At 48.9% G+C, this 14,411-nt stretch overlaps 1 protein-coding gene across 4 annotated transcripts in view; it reads left to right on the top strand.

Moving 5' to 3' along the window:
* The first annotated feature begins 257 nt into the window (after positions 1-257).
* b3galt4 (UDP-Gal:betaGlcNAc beta 1,3-galactosyltransferase, polypeptide 4) overlaps positions 258-14,411 on the top strand; it is a 34,981-nt gene continuing 20,827 nt past the window's right edge. Inside the window, exons 1-3 of one of the 4 annotated variants that reach the window (XM_072257416.1) lie at positions 258-300; positions 3,271-3,418; positions 8,802-8,939. The gene's annotated coding sequence lies outside the window, so the exon portion shown is untranslated. Of the gene's footprint in view, positions 301-2,417; positions 2,868-3,151; positions 3,172-3,270; positions 3,419-8,801; positions 8,940-14,411 lie in introns of those variants that run through there. The other 3 variants (XM_072257414.1, XM_072257415.1, XM_072257418.1) reach the window with 3 other exon arrangements.

Raw genomic sequence — 14,411 nt, 5'->3', positions numbered from 1 at the left:
TTTTTGCTCTGTTATCTGCCCTCTCTTTTGCTTTGAAGCTGTTTCTTTGAACTTTGAATTTATTTGCATAATCTGTAATTTTATGCGCATGTCAGGCTTTGTTAATGTATAATTTTTCATAAATACAATCAAATTTCTTTATTTTTCTGTGAACACCTGCAAGAAAATGCATCTCAGGGTGGTGTATGGTGACATTTCATTCTTTGATAATAAATTTAATTTCTTGAAATGTTATTGTGACTGAATCAGGAAGTCGGAAAGGACGTAATTTTCAAATGAGCCGAGGTTGAAAGGTTCATGGTAAGTGGCACTGAGGGTGGGTGAGGTGATGTCCTGACAGTGGGTGGTCACAGGGTGGAGAGGGGAGAGATACTGAGGGTGAATTGTATGGGGCACGGTCTAGTACACCTCCTGTACGGAGGTGGACAGGGAAGGGGATAGAGGGGTAGGAGGAAAACACAGGAACGCAGGATAGCAATGGCAAAATCTGTGGTTGACAGGATTTAATACCCTAATTCCTCCTAACACCTCTGTACCGTGTTCAAACCACCACTGACTAATGCTGTCTCTGTACGTGTAGGGACTACCTCCTTGGGTTTTCTTATCCCTCATTTCCCCTCTCTCTTCCCGCTTCCCTGCTGCCCTGCACCTGCTGGGACTATGCTCCTGTGTGACTCAAACTCTGCAAGACACTCGCTGGATAATAATTATTTTTTTATATATTTCTTTCTTCAAGAGTATGTATTGCATTGAACTGGTGCTGCTAAGTTAGCAAATTTCACGACACGTGCCAGTGATAACAAGCCCGATTCTCAGCACACTCCGTCCCTGAGTAGGGGATGTGGGTTCAGAGCGAGGCTGTGTTCAGCTGTCTGCAGTAAGAACAAAACTGAAATGGGAAGCTCCTCTTCGCAGCTTTGCTGTTCTTAGAAGCGCTGTGTTGCAGTAAATGCTGACAACTGACAGGCAGAGAGAGCTCACATAAAAGCAGAAAGTTCAAAGGCAGAGAGATGGCTGACAGGCAGAGAGAGCTGACTGGAGAGAGAGAGCTGACAGGCACAGAGAGCTGACGGGCAGAGAGAAAGCTAACAACAGGAATTCTGCAGATGCTGGAAATTCAAGCAACACACATCAAAGTTGCTGGTGAACGCAGCAGGCCAGGCAGCATTCGTCAGGACTCAGGGTCTCGGCCTGAAACGTCGACTGTACCTCTTCCTACAGATGCTGCCTGGCCTGCTGCGTTCACCAGCAATTTTGATGTGTTTTGCAGAGAGAAAGCTGACAGGCAGAGAGAGCTGACGGGAGAGGGAGAGCTGACAGGCACAGAGAGCTGACAGGAGAGAACTGACAGGCAGAGAGAAAGCTGATGGGCAGGGAGAGCTCAGTTGACAGCAGTGAGGGCAGTCGGATGAGGAGAGGTGCGGAGAGTGTTTTGGGATCAGGAGGGACTCAGCCAGGAGCAAAGCAGAATGTCTCAGCTGGAAAGTGGAGCCGGGGCTTCTTGGTGGGGTAACCGCCCCTCTCACTTTTCTCAGTCAATCTTCAGGCTGCTGCCTCTCCGGAATTTTGTCCCTCTGGGAGTAATGAGCAATTCCCACTCCGGGGTGCTGTCTCTCTGGGAGGCATCCTGTTCCTCCGGGAATGAATCATTCCCAGTCCGGGATCCCGTCCCTCCGGGAGTGAGTTGTTCCCACTCCGAGATCCTGTTCCTCCATGGGTGAGTCATTCCTGCTCCAGGATCCTGTCTCTCCGGAGTAAGTCATTCCCACTCTGAGAATGAGCAATTCTTACCCCGGGCTCCCGTCCCATTGGGAGTGAATCATTCCCAGTCCGGGATCCTGTCCCTCCAGAAATGAGCAGTTCACATTCTGGTATCCTGTCCCTCTGGAACTGAGTCAGTCCTATTCTGGGATCCCGTCTTCCTCTGGGAGTGAGTATTCCCACTCTACGATCCTGTCCTTTCAGGTGTGAGTCATTCCCACTTCAGGATCCCGTCCCTTCGGTAATGTCATTCCCACTCCGGGATGCTGACCCTCTGGGAGTGAGTCATTCCCACTCCGGGATGCTGTCCCTCCAGGAATGAGAAATTCCCACTCTGGGATGCTGTCCCTCCAGGAGTGAGTCATTCCCAGTCTGGGATCCTGTCCCTTCAGGAATGAGGAATTCCCAGTCTGGGATCCTGCTGCCAGCTATTCCTGGTCCCCTGTCCTGAAGTTCTTATAGAATGCACAGCTGCTTCACATGCTGGTGATAATAAAGTTGATTCTAATTTTGTTTCATTCTGTGAGTAATGAAACCAGTCTTACCAGTTCTACCAGCCCCTAGGCTGAGCAGCTGTCTCTGCCACTATCACACTCTCAGAATTGATCCCTTCTCTCTATCTGTCCCAGCCACACTGTCTTATCAGGACCTCCATCTGTGTCCTGGGACCCCCTTTCTGGATACCATCTGCTCTGAACTCAGTGTGTCACACTGTTTGTCTTCTGCCGCGGTCTAGATACTTTCCACCAGTACTCTCCATTTGCCTTATAAGTTCCTCTGCCTGTCCCCTGGAAGCCTCTGTCCAGACACTGACTGGGGAAGCCTCTGCCTTTCTCCTGGAGACTCTGTCTGGACACTGTCTGTGGAAACCTGTGCCTGTCCCCTGGAAGCCTCTGTCCAGACACTGACTGGGGAAGCCTCTGCCTTTCTCCTGGAGACTCTGTCTGGACACTGTCTGTGGAAACCTGTGCCTGTCCCCTGGAAGCCTCTGTCCGGACACTGACTGGGGAAGCCTCTGCCTTTCTCCTGGAGACTCTGTCTGGACACTGTCTGTGAAAACCTGTGCCTGTCCCCTGGAAGCCTCTGTCCGGACACTGACTTCTGGGGTGAGTATGTACTCCCTCATTACATTGATTCACAGGTATCTCTGTATGATTTTCAAAGTTATACTTTATTGTCGCCAAACAATTGATACTAGAACGTACAATCATCACAGCGATATTTGATTCTGTGCTTCCCGCTCCCTGGATTACAAATCGATAGTAAATATTAAAAATTTAAATTATAAATCATAAATAGAAAATAGAAAAATGGAAAGTAAGGTAGTGCAAAAACACCAAGAGGCAGGTCTGGATATTTGGAGGGTACGGCCCAGATCTGGGTCAGGAGCTGTTCAGCAGTCTTATCTGGGTAATTAACAGCTTCTGCTTTTTACAAATGTCCACAAGTTGCTTTTTGCAGAATCTTATTTAATATCAATGTCATGTGTTGTGAACTTTTTTATTTCAGAATCCACACGTTGAAAATAGTGCAAATTTATTGGCCAGGTTGCTGACGAGGAAGGCCGAGAGAGAGTGGGAGTGGAGGGTATGATTCCTCTCCTAGGGGAGTCTTGGACCAGAGGGCACAGCCACAGGATAGAGGCTTTAGAATACAGGTAAGGAGGAACTTTTTTGGTGGTGAATCTGTGGAATTTGTTGCCACAGATGGGCGTGATGCCCAGTCCCTGAGTGTATTTAAAATGGAGGTTGATGTTTCTGATTAGTCAGGGCATCAAAGGTTACAGTGAGAAAACAGGAGAGTAGGGTTGAAAGGGATAATAAATCAGCCAGGTGCAGACTCGATGGGCCGAATGGCCTAATTCTGCTCCTGTGTCTTGTGGTTTAGTGATCTCCTCTGTTTGACTCTGATGGTTTTTCCAATAGGATGGGTAGTCAGCTGTCTGAGAAAGCAGTGACACGTTCTTTCATCAGCCATACCCCTGGATCAGGCTACTCACCACTTTCAACAGTCCTGACCTTCCCTCGCTGCCATCCACCCACAGCCTGGCCTCCTGTAGTACCATGGCTCCCACTCTATCACCCTCCCACAGCACAGTACTCCCTCAGTACCACCCCTCCCACAGTGTGACTCTCCCTCAGTACCACCCCCCCCCACAGTGTGACCCTCCCACAGTACCACCCCTCCCAGTGTGACCCTCCCTCGGTACCACCCCCCTCCCACAGTGTGACCCTCCCACAGTATCACCCCTCCCACAGTGTGACTCTCCCTCAGTACCACCCCCCCCCACAGTGTGACCCTCCCACAGTACCACCCCTCCCAGTGTGACCATCCCTCAGTACCACCCCCCCCCACAGTGTGACTCTCCCACAGTGTGACCCTCCCTCAGTACCACCCCCCCCACAGTGTGACCCTCCCTCAGTACCACCCCCCCCCCACAGTGTGACTCTCCCACAGTACCACCCCCCCCCACAGTGTGACCCTCCCACGGTACCACCCCTTCCACAGTGTGACCCTCCCTCGGTACCACCCCTCCCACAGTGTGACCATCCCACAGTACCACCCCTCCCACAGTGTGACCCTCCCTCGGTACCACCCCTCCCACAGTGTGACCCTCTGTCAGAATCAGCCCCTATCTCTGTATCACCTCTCCCATCGTATGGCCTCTCTCTGTGGCACCCTGTCCAGGTAAGCAGTACTGGATCAGTGGTGCAGGGTGGAGACAGAGGTGGGGGGTGGGGGGTGAGGTGGATTTCTCCCCCCTTGTTCCTCGCCAAGAGCTGGGGCCTGTGCTGATGTCTGTGTTTACTCAGCCACAGTAGGTGTGTTCTAATTTGGAGCATCTGCAGTTCCGGCCACTTCCCTACAGCAAGGATTGAAGGAGTGCGGGAAAAGTTGAATAGGTTTGGACTTTAATCCTTGGGGCGTAGGAGGGTGAGGGAAGATTTGACAGACAAAATTATCAGGGGCGTCGATAGGATAAGCAGAAGCAGGCTTTTTCCACTGAGGCTGGGTGAGACTATGACTAGTGGTCGTGGTTTAAGGGTGAAAGGTAGAATGTTTCAGGTGAACCTGAGGGGGACTTCTTCATTCAGACGATGTGAGAATGTGCAACGAACTGTCAGCACGACTGGTGAATGGGGGGGCAATTCCAGCATTCAGGAGAAGTTCAGATAGCTATGTGGGTGGGAGGCGATGTGGTCCGAGTGCGTCAATAGGACTAGGCAGGTGACAAGACCAGCACAGCCTAGATGGGCTGAAGGACTTATTTCTGTGCTGCAGTGTTCTGTGACTCCATGAACGCAAAGCTGACAAAACCAGTTCTGCGGCTGTTCGACCCCATTCTCACAACCCCCACAGCCCGAGCTCAAAGCCCAGGCAAGGGAGTAAGTGGTACCAAAACCTTTGGGATCAATTCCTCACTGGAGTCTTCCCTGTCGGCCCTGCAATCATCCCTGCCACCGTTATCGTTCGTCACCGTAATGGCTTCCCCACACAGCCCCTTGCAGGAGAAAAAGTAAAGATCATAGGCGTAAGAAATTGAGCAACTGCTGGAAATCTGGAGTAACACACACAATGCAGGCCAGGCAGTGTCCAGGGAGAGGAACAAACAGTCGATGTTTCAGGCTGAGATCGTGAAGAAGGGTCTCAGCCTGAAATGCCAACTGTTTGTTCATTTACAAAGATAATGATTGGCTTTATTTGTCAGCAAAATTAATGCCATCACAGTCCGAGGAACAGCCCTCAAGTGTGGCCACACTTCCAACACCAACATAGCATGCTCACTGTTTACTCCCACTCCTCCACACCTTCTTTTTCTTCTTTCTTTCTTTTTAAATCTTTTTATTGAATAAGTATACAAAAAGGTAAGCCATATAGGCACTAATACACTGTTAGAATATAATAAAATTACAAGAGATATTAATACAGAAAAAAAAGTGATACAAACAATGTAATTTAAACATAACATACTAAGGTAACATAATAGTATACTAATATATATATATATATATATATATATATATATAGAGAGAGAGAGAGACGAGAGAGAGAGAGAGAGAGAGAGAGAGAGAGAGAGAGAGAGAGAAAAGAACCCCCTCTCAAAAAAAACCACCGTGCAACTAAACTAAAAGCAAAGCAAAGCAATGGGCTAACTTGGAACCAAATAGAGTTAAAGAACTTAAAATCACGTCCTCAAACCCGACCTCCATTAAAAACAGTAAAAAAAAACAAGAAGGGTATATAAATATGGAGCAAAAAAGAGAAGAAAAAAAATTATATTAAATAAAAATATTGAATAAAAGATTTCCAGGTCTGTTCAAATTTAAGTGAGGAATCATAAAGATTACTTCTAATTTTCTCCAAATTCAAGCATAATATCGTCTGAGAAAACCAAAAAAAGGTAGTTGGAGCATTAGGCTCTTTCCAATGTTGTAAGATACATCTTTTCGCCATTAAAGTAAGAAATGCAATCATTCTACGGGCTGAAGGAGAAAGATTACTGGAAATTTTAGGTAGTCCAAAGATAGCAGTAATAGGGTGAGGAGAGATATCTATATTCAATACCTGGGAGATAATATTAAAAATGTCTCTCCAAAAAGTTTCCAGAGTAGGACAAGACCAAAACATATGAGTTAAAGAGGCTATCTGTCCCGGACATCTATCACAAAAAGGATTAATATGAGAATAAAAGCGAGCTAATTTATCTTTGGACATACGTGCTCTATGAACAACTTTAAATTGAATTAGGGAATGTTTAGCACAGATAGAGGAAGTATTGACTAATTGTAAAATCTGCCCCCAGTCATCCACGGAAATGATAGACCCCAATTCCTGTTCCCAATCTACCCTAATCTTATCAAATGGAGCTTTCCTAAGTTTCATAATAATATTATAAATCATAGCCGATGCACCTTTCTGACATGTATTAAGGTTAATCATAGTATCTAAAATGTAAGTAGGAGGAAGCATTGGAAAAGAAGAAAGTATAGTACTTAGGAAATTTCTAACTTGTAGATATCTAAAAAAATGTATTCTTGATAAATTATATTTATTAGATAATTGTTCAAAAGGCATAAGGGAACCATCTAAAAATAAATCCAAAAACCGTGAAATACCCTTAGTCTTCCAAATTTGAAGAGCACGATCCGTAAAAGAGGGAGGAAAAAATATGTTACCTAAAATAGGAATCGCTAGCCCAAATTGGTTAAGATCAAAAAATTTTCTGAATTGGAACCAAATACGTAAGGTATATTTAACTATCGGGTTAGATACCTGTTTAAGGTGTTTCAAATCAAAAGGAAGAAAGGAACCTAAAATAGAGCCAAGTGTATAACCCTGAGCAGATTGTAATTCCAATGCTACCCATTTAGGAACGGATAGTATATCCTGATCAAGTAACCAAAATTTCATATGTCGAATATTGATTGCCCAATAATAGAATCTAAAGTTAGGTAATGCTAAACCTCCATCTCTCTTAGCTTTCTGTAAATGTATTTTACCCAGTCTCGGGTTTTTATTTTGCCAAATAAATGAAAAAATTTTTGAGTCAACTTTATCAAAAAAAGATTTTGGAACAAAAATCGGTAATGCCTGAAATATATATAGAAATTTTGGCAGAAAAAACACCTTAACTGCATTAATACGACCAATCAAAGTTAAATATAAAGGAAACCATTTAGATGAAAGTTGAATAATATGGTCAATTAAAGGTAAAAAGTTAATCTTAAATAAATCTTTGTGTTTACAAGTAATTTTAATCCCAAGATATGAAAATAATTATTAATCAATTTAAACGGAAAGTTATGATATAAGGGAAGTTGTTTATTAATCGGGAAAAGTTCACTCTTACTAAGATTTAATTTATAACCTGAAAAGAGACTAAATTGTGCTAATAACTCTAAAACAGCAGGGATGGATTTTTGAGGATTAGAAATATATAAAAGTAAATCATCAGCATAGAGTGATATTTTATGGGATTTTAAGCCCCGAGTTATCCCAGTAATATTTGGAGATTCTTGAATGGCAATTGCAAGAGGTTCTAATGCAATATCAAATAATAAAGGACTAAGAGGACAGCCTTGTCGAGTACCTCGAAAAAGAGGGGAAAAAGGTGAGCTTAGAGAGTTAGTACGGACCGAGGCCACAGGAGAATGATATAACAGTTTGATCCAGGATATAAATTTCGAGCTAAAATTAAACATTTCAAGCACCTTAAATAAGTAAGGCCATTCTGCTCTATCAAAAGCTTTCTCAGCATCTAAAGAGATAACACACTTAGGAACATTTTGTGAGAAGGTATAAACAATATTTAACAGTGTGCGAATGTTATAAAAAGAGTAACGACCTTTAATAAAACCCGTTTGGTGTTCCGAAATAATAAAAGGAAGTACTTTTTCTAATCTGTTTGCTAATAACTTAGAAAAAATTTTAGAGTCAACATTTAATAAAGATATTGGTCTATAAGATGCACATTGAGCAGGATCTTTATCCTTCTTTAATATTAGAGAGATTGACGCTCTATTAAAAGATTCGGGAAGTTTACCAAGTTTTAATGAAGCCTCGAAAACCCTACAAAACCAAGGGATTAATGAAGGTGCAAAACATTTATAAAATTCTACAGTAAACCCATCAGGGCCAGGAGCTTTCCCCAGGTTCATAGAGGAAATAACATTCTTAATCTCATCAGTAGTAATGGGAGTATCTAGCATAGAAGATACATCCTGTGAAATCTCAGGGAAGTCTAGGTTATCTAAAAAATCATTCATATATTTAGAGTCTCGAGGATACTCTGATTGATATAAAGAAGAATAGAAACCAAAGAAAGTTTGATTAATCCCCACATGATCAAGTATCAGTCGGTCATTTTGATTGTAAATCTGATTAATTTGAGATTTAGCATAATTAGACTTCAATTGATTAGCCAACAGTTTGCCAATTTTGTCACTGTGTACATAAAATTCACTTCTTGTTTTCTTTAATTGGTTTACAATCGAGGATGAAAGTAATAAACTGTGTTCCATTTGAAACGCAAACAACAGGAATTCTGCAGATGCTGGAAATTCAAGCAACACACATCAAAGTTGCTGGTGAACGCAGCAGGCCAGGCAGCATCTCTAGGAAGAGGTACAGTCGACGTTTCAGGCCGAGACCCTTCGTCAGGACTAACTGAAGGAAGAGTGAGTAAGAGATTTGAAAGTTGGAGGGGGAGGGGGAGATCCAAAATGATAGGAGAAGACAGGAGGGGGAGGGATGGAGCCAGGAGCTGGACAGGTGATAAGAAATTACAGATGGGGATCACTGAACTGTGTTCCATTTGAGGTTCAGTTCTTTGTTTATATAACTGCTCAGAGGGAGCTGTAACATATTTCTTATCAACTTCCTTAATCTTGTCCACAATTACCAACTCCTCCTACTTCAGCTTCTTCCTCAAAGCAGCAGAATACGAGATAATCTGACCACACACCTTCTTATTCTGATTTTTGCCCCCTTCCTTTGCAGTCCTGATGAAGGCTCTTGGCTTTAAACGTCAACTGTTTATTCCTCTCCATAAATGCTGCGTGGCCTGCTGATTTTCTGCAGCATTGTGTGTGTGTGTGTGTGTGTCTGTGTGTCCGTGTGTGTGTGTGTCTGTGTGTGTCTCTGTGTGTGTGTGTGTGTCTGTGTGTGTGTGTCTGTCTGCGTGTGCATGTGCGTGTGTGTGTGCATGTGTGTGTGTGCGTGTCTGTGTGTGCGTATGCATGTCTGTGTGTGTGTGTGTGTCTGTGTGTGTGTGTGTGTATGTGTGTGTTGCTCTGGATTTCCAGCATCAGGATCTCTTGTGCCCAAGGCTGACTCACTCTTACAAACTCTGATTTCTTTGGAATGCGTGAGGCAGGCACGGAGCATCGCCACTCTCTGAGATTGTCCAATATTCCACCCCCCCACCCCATTCCAACAACATTCTACAGGAACAACACAGTGTGGGATGGAAGCGGCAAAGCACCGGACTGTAAAACCCCACAGAGGAGAATAAAAATCACAAAGCGGATCACCGGGGTTGACAATCACAACACACCACCCCACAGTGTCTGTGAACACCACCCGTCCCACAGTGTCTGTGAACACCACCCACCCCACAGTGTCTGTGAGCACCACCCACCCCACAGTGTCTGTGAACACCACCCGTCCCACAGTGTCTGTGAGCACCACCCACCCCACAGTGTCTGTGAACACCACCCACCCCACAATCTCTGTGAACACCACCCACCCCACAGTGTCTGTGACCCACCACCCGTCCCACAGTGTCTGTGAACACCACCCGTCCCACAGTGTCTGTGAACACCACCCACCCCACAGTGTCTGTGAGCACCACCCACCCCACAGTGTCTGTGAACACCACCCGTCCCACAGTGTCTGTGAACACCACCCACCCCACAGTGTCTGTGAGCACCACCCACCCCACAGTGTCTGTGAACACCACCCGTCCCACAGTGTCTGTGAACACCACCCACCCCACAGTGTCTGTGAGCACCACCCACCCCACAGTGTCTGTGAACACCACCCACCCCACAGTGTCTGTGAGCACCACCCACCCCACAGTGTCTGTGAACACCACCCGTCCCACAGTGTCTGTGAACACCACCCACCCCACAGTGTCTGTGAACACCACCCACCCCACAGTGTCTGTGAACACCACCCGTCCCACAGTGTCTGTGAGCACCACCCACCCCACAGTGTCTGTGAGCACCACCCACCCCACAGTGTCTGTGAACACCACCCGTCCCACAGTGTCTGTAAACACTACCCACCCCACAATCTCTGTAAACACCACCCATCCCACAGTGTCTGTGAACACCACACACCCCAGTGTCTGTGAACACCACCCACCCCACAGTGTCTGTGAGCACCACCCGTCCCACAATCTCTGTAAACACCACCCACCCCACAGTGTCTGTGAACACCACCCACCCCACAGTGTCTGTGAACACCACACACCCCACAGTGTCTGTAAACACCACCCGTCCCACAGTGTCTGTGAACACCACCCACCCCACAGTGTCTGTGAACACCACACACCCCACAGTGTCTGTGAGCACCACCCGTCCCACAGTGTCTGTGAACACCACCCACCCCACAGTGTCTGTGAACACCACACACCCCACAGTGTCTGTAAGCACCACCCGTCCCACAGTGTCTGTGAGCACCACCCACCCCACAATCTCTGTAAACACCACCCGTCCCATAGTGTCTGTAAACACCACCCACCCCACAATCTCTGTAAACACCACCCACCCCACAGTGTCTGTGAGCACCACCCGTCCCACAGTGTCTGTGAGCACCACCCGTCCCACAGTCTCTGTGAACACCACCCACCCCACAGTGTCTGTGAACACCACACACCCCACAGTGTCTGTGAGCACCACCCACCCCACAGTGTCTGTGAACACCACCCGTCCCACAGTGTCTGTGAACACCACCCACCCCACAGTGTCTGTGAACACCACCCGTCCCACAGTGTCTGTGAACACCACCCGTCCCACAGTGTCTGTGAGCACCGCCCGTCCCACAGTGTCTGTGAACACCACCCGCCCCACAGTGTCTGTGAACACCACCCGTCCCACAGTGTCTGTGACCCACCACCCGTCCCACAGTGTCTGTGACACCACCCGTCCCACAGTGTCTGTGACCCACCACCCGTCCCACAGTGTCTGTGAACACTACCCACCCCACAATCTCTGTGAACACCACCCACCCCACAGTGTCTGTGAACACCACACACCCCACAGTGTCTGTGAGCACCACCCGTCCCACAATCTCTGTGAGCACCACCCGTCCCACAGTGTCTGTGAACACCACCCGTCCCACAGTGTCTGTGAACACCACCCACCCCACAGTGTCTGTGAACACCACCCGTCCCACAGTGTCTGTGACCCACCACCCGTCCCACAATCTCTGTAAGCACCACCCGTCCCACAGTGTCTGTGAACACCACACACCCCACAGTGTCTGTGAACACCACCCGTCCCACAGTGTCTGTGAACACCACCCACCCCACAGTGTCTGTGAACACCACCCGTCCCACAGTGTCTGTGAGCACCACCCACCCCACAGTGTCTGTAAACACCACCCGTCCCACAGTGTCTGTGAGCATCACCCGTCCCACAGTCTCTGTGAACACCACCCACCCCACAGTGTCTGTAAACACCACCCGTCCCACAGTGTCTGTGAGCACCACCCACCCCACAATCTCTGTAAACACCACCCGTCCCACAGTGTCTGTAAACACCACCCACCCCACAGTCTCTGTAAACACCACCCACCCCACAGTGTCTGTGAGCACCACCCGTCCCACAGTGTCCGTGAGCACCACCCATCCCACAGTGTCCGTGAACACCACCCGTCCCACAGTGTCCGTGAGCACCACCCGTCCCACAGTGTCCGTGAGCACCACCCACCCCACAGTGTCCGTGAGCACCACCCACCCCACAGTGTCCGTGAACACCACCCGTCCCACAATCTCTGTAAACACCACCCACCCCACAGTGTCTGTGAACACCACCCACCCCACAGTGTCTGTGACCCACCACCCGTCCCACAGTGTCTGTGAGCACCACCCGTCCCACAGTGTCTGTGAACACCACCCACCCCAGTGTCTGTGAACACCACACGTCCCACAGTGTCTGTGAACACCACCCACCCCACAGTGACTGTGAACACCACCCGTCCCACAGTGTCTGTGAGCACCACCCACCCCACAGTGTCTGTGAACACCACACATCCCACAGTGTCTGTGAGCACCACCCACCCCACAATCTCTGTAAACACCACCCACCCCACAGTGTCTGTGACCCACCACCCACCCCACAGTGTCTGTGAACACCACCCACCCCACAGTGTCTGTAAACACCACCCGTCCCACAGTGTCTGTGAGCACCACCCACCCCACAGTGTCTGTGAACACCACCCACCCCACAGTCTCTGTGACCCACCACCCATCACACAATCTCTGTAAACACCACCCGTCCCACAATCTCTATAAGCACCACCCGTCCCACAGTGTCTGTGAACACCACCCGTCCCACAGTGTCTGTGAACACCACCCGTCCCACAGTGTCTGTGAACACCACACGTCCCACAGTGTCTGTGAACACCACCCGTCCCACAGTGTCTGTGAGCACCACCCACCCCACAGTGTCTGTGAGCACCACCCACCCCACAGTGTCTGTGAACACCACCCGTCCCACAGTGTCTGTGAGCACCACCCACCCCACAGTGTCTGTGAGCACCACACATCCCACAGTGTCTGTGAGCACCACCCACCCCACAATCTCTGTAAACACCACCCACCCCACAGTGTCTGTGACCCACCACCCACCCCACAGCGTCTGTGAACACCACCCACCCCACAGCGTCTGTGTGCACCACCCACCCCACAGCGTCTGTAAACACCACCCGTCCCACAGTGTCTGTGAGCACCACCCACCCCACAGTGTCTGTGAACACCACCCACCCCACAGTCTCTGTGACCCACCACCCATCACACAATCTCTGTAAACACCACCCATCCCACAATCTCTGTGAGCACCACCCGTCCCACAGTGTCTGTGAGCACCACCCACCCCACAATCTCTGTAAACACCACCCACCCCACAATCTCTGTGAACACCACCCACCCCACAGTGTCTGTGAGCACCACCCACCCCACAGTGTCTGTGAGCACCACCCGTCCCACAGTGTCTGTGAGCACCACCCGTCCCACAGTCTCTGTGAACACCACCCACCCCACAGTGTCTGTGAACACCACACACCCCACAGTGTCTGTGAGCACCATCCACCCCACAGTGTCTGTGAACACCACACACCCCACAGTGTCTGTGAACACCACCCGTCCCACAGTGTCTGTGAACACCACCCACCCCACAGTGTCTGTGAACACCACCCGTCCCACAGTGTCTGTGAGCACCACCCACCCCAGTGTCTGTGAACACCACCCGTCCCACAATCTCTGTGAACACCACCCACCCCACAGTGTCTGTGACCCACCACCCGTCCCACAGTGTCTGTGAGCACCACCCGTCCCACAGTGTCTGTGAGCACCACCCACCCCACAGTGTCTGTGAACACCACCCGTCCCACAGTGTCTGTGAGCACCACCCACCCCACAGTGTCTGTGAACACCACCCACCCCACAATCTCTGTGAACACCACTCGTCCCACAGTCTCTGTGAACACCACCCACCCCACAGTGTCTGTGAACACCACCCGTCCCACAGTGTCTGTGAGCACCACCCACCCCACAGTGTCTGTGAACACCACACATCCCACAGTGTCTGTGAGCACCACCCACCCCACAATCTCTGTAAACACCACCCAACCCACAGTGTCTGTGACCCACCACCCACCCCACAGTGTCTGTGAACACCACCCACCCCACAGTGTCTGTAAACACCACCCGTCCCACAGTGTCTGTGAGCACCACCCACCCCACAGTGTCTGTGAACACCACCCACCCCACAGTCTCTGTGACACACCACCCATCACACAATCTCTGTAAACACCACCCGTCCCACAATCTCTGTAAGCACCACCCACCCCACAGTGTCTGTGAGCACCACCCGTCCCACAGTGTCTGTGAACACCACACATCCCACAGTGTCTGTGAACACCAC

Source organism: Mobula birostris, chromosome 5, assembly GCF_030028105.1.
Source record: "Mobula birostris isolate sMobBir1 chromosome 5, sMobBir1.hap1, whole genome shotgun sequence".
NCBI lineage: Eukaryota > Metazoa > Chordata > Chondrichthyes > Myliobatiformes > Myliobatidae > Mobula > Mobula birostris.
This window is presented reverse-complemented; position numbering and strand designations above follow the sequence as displayed.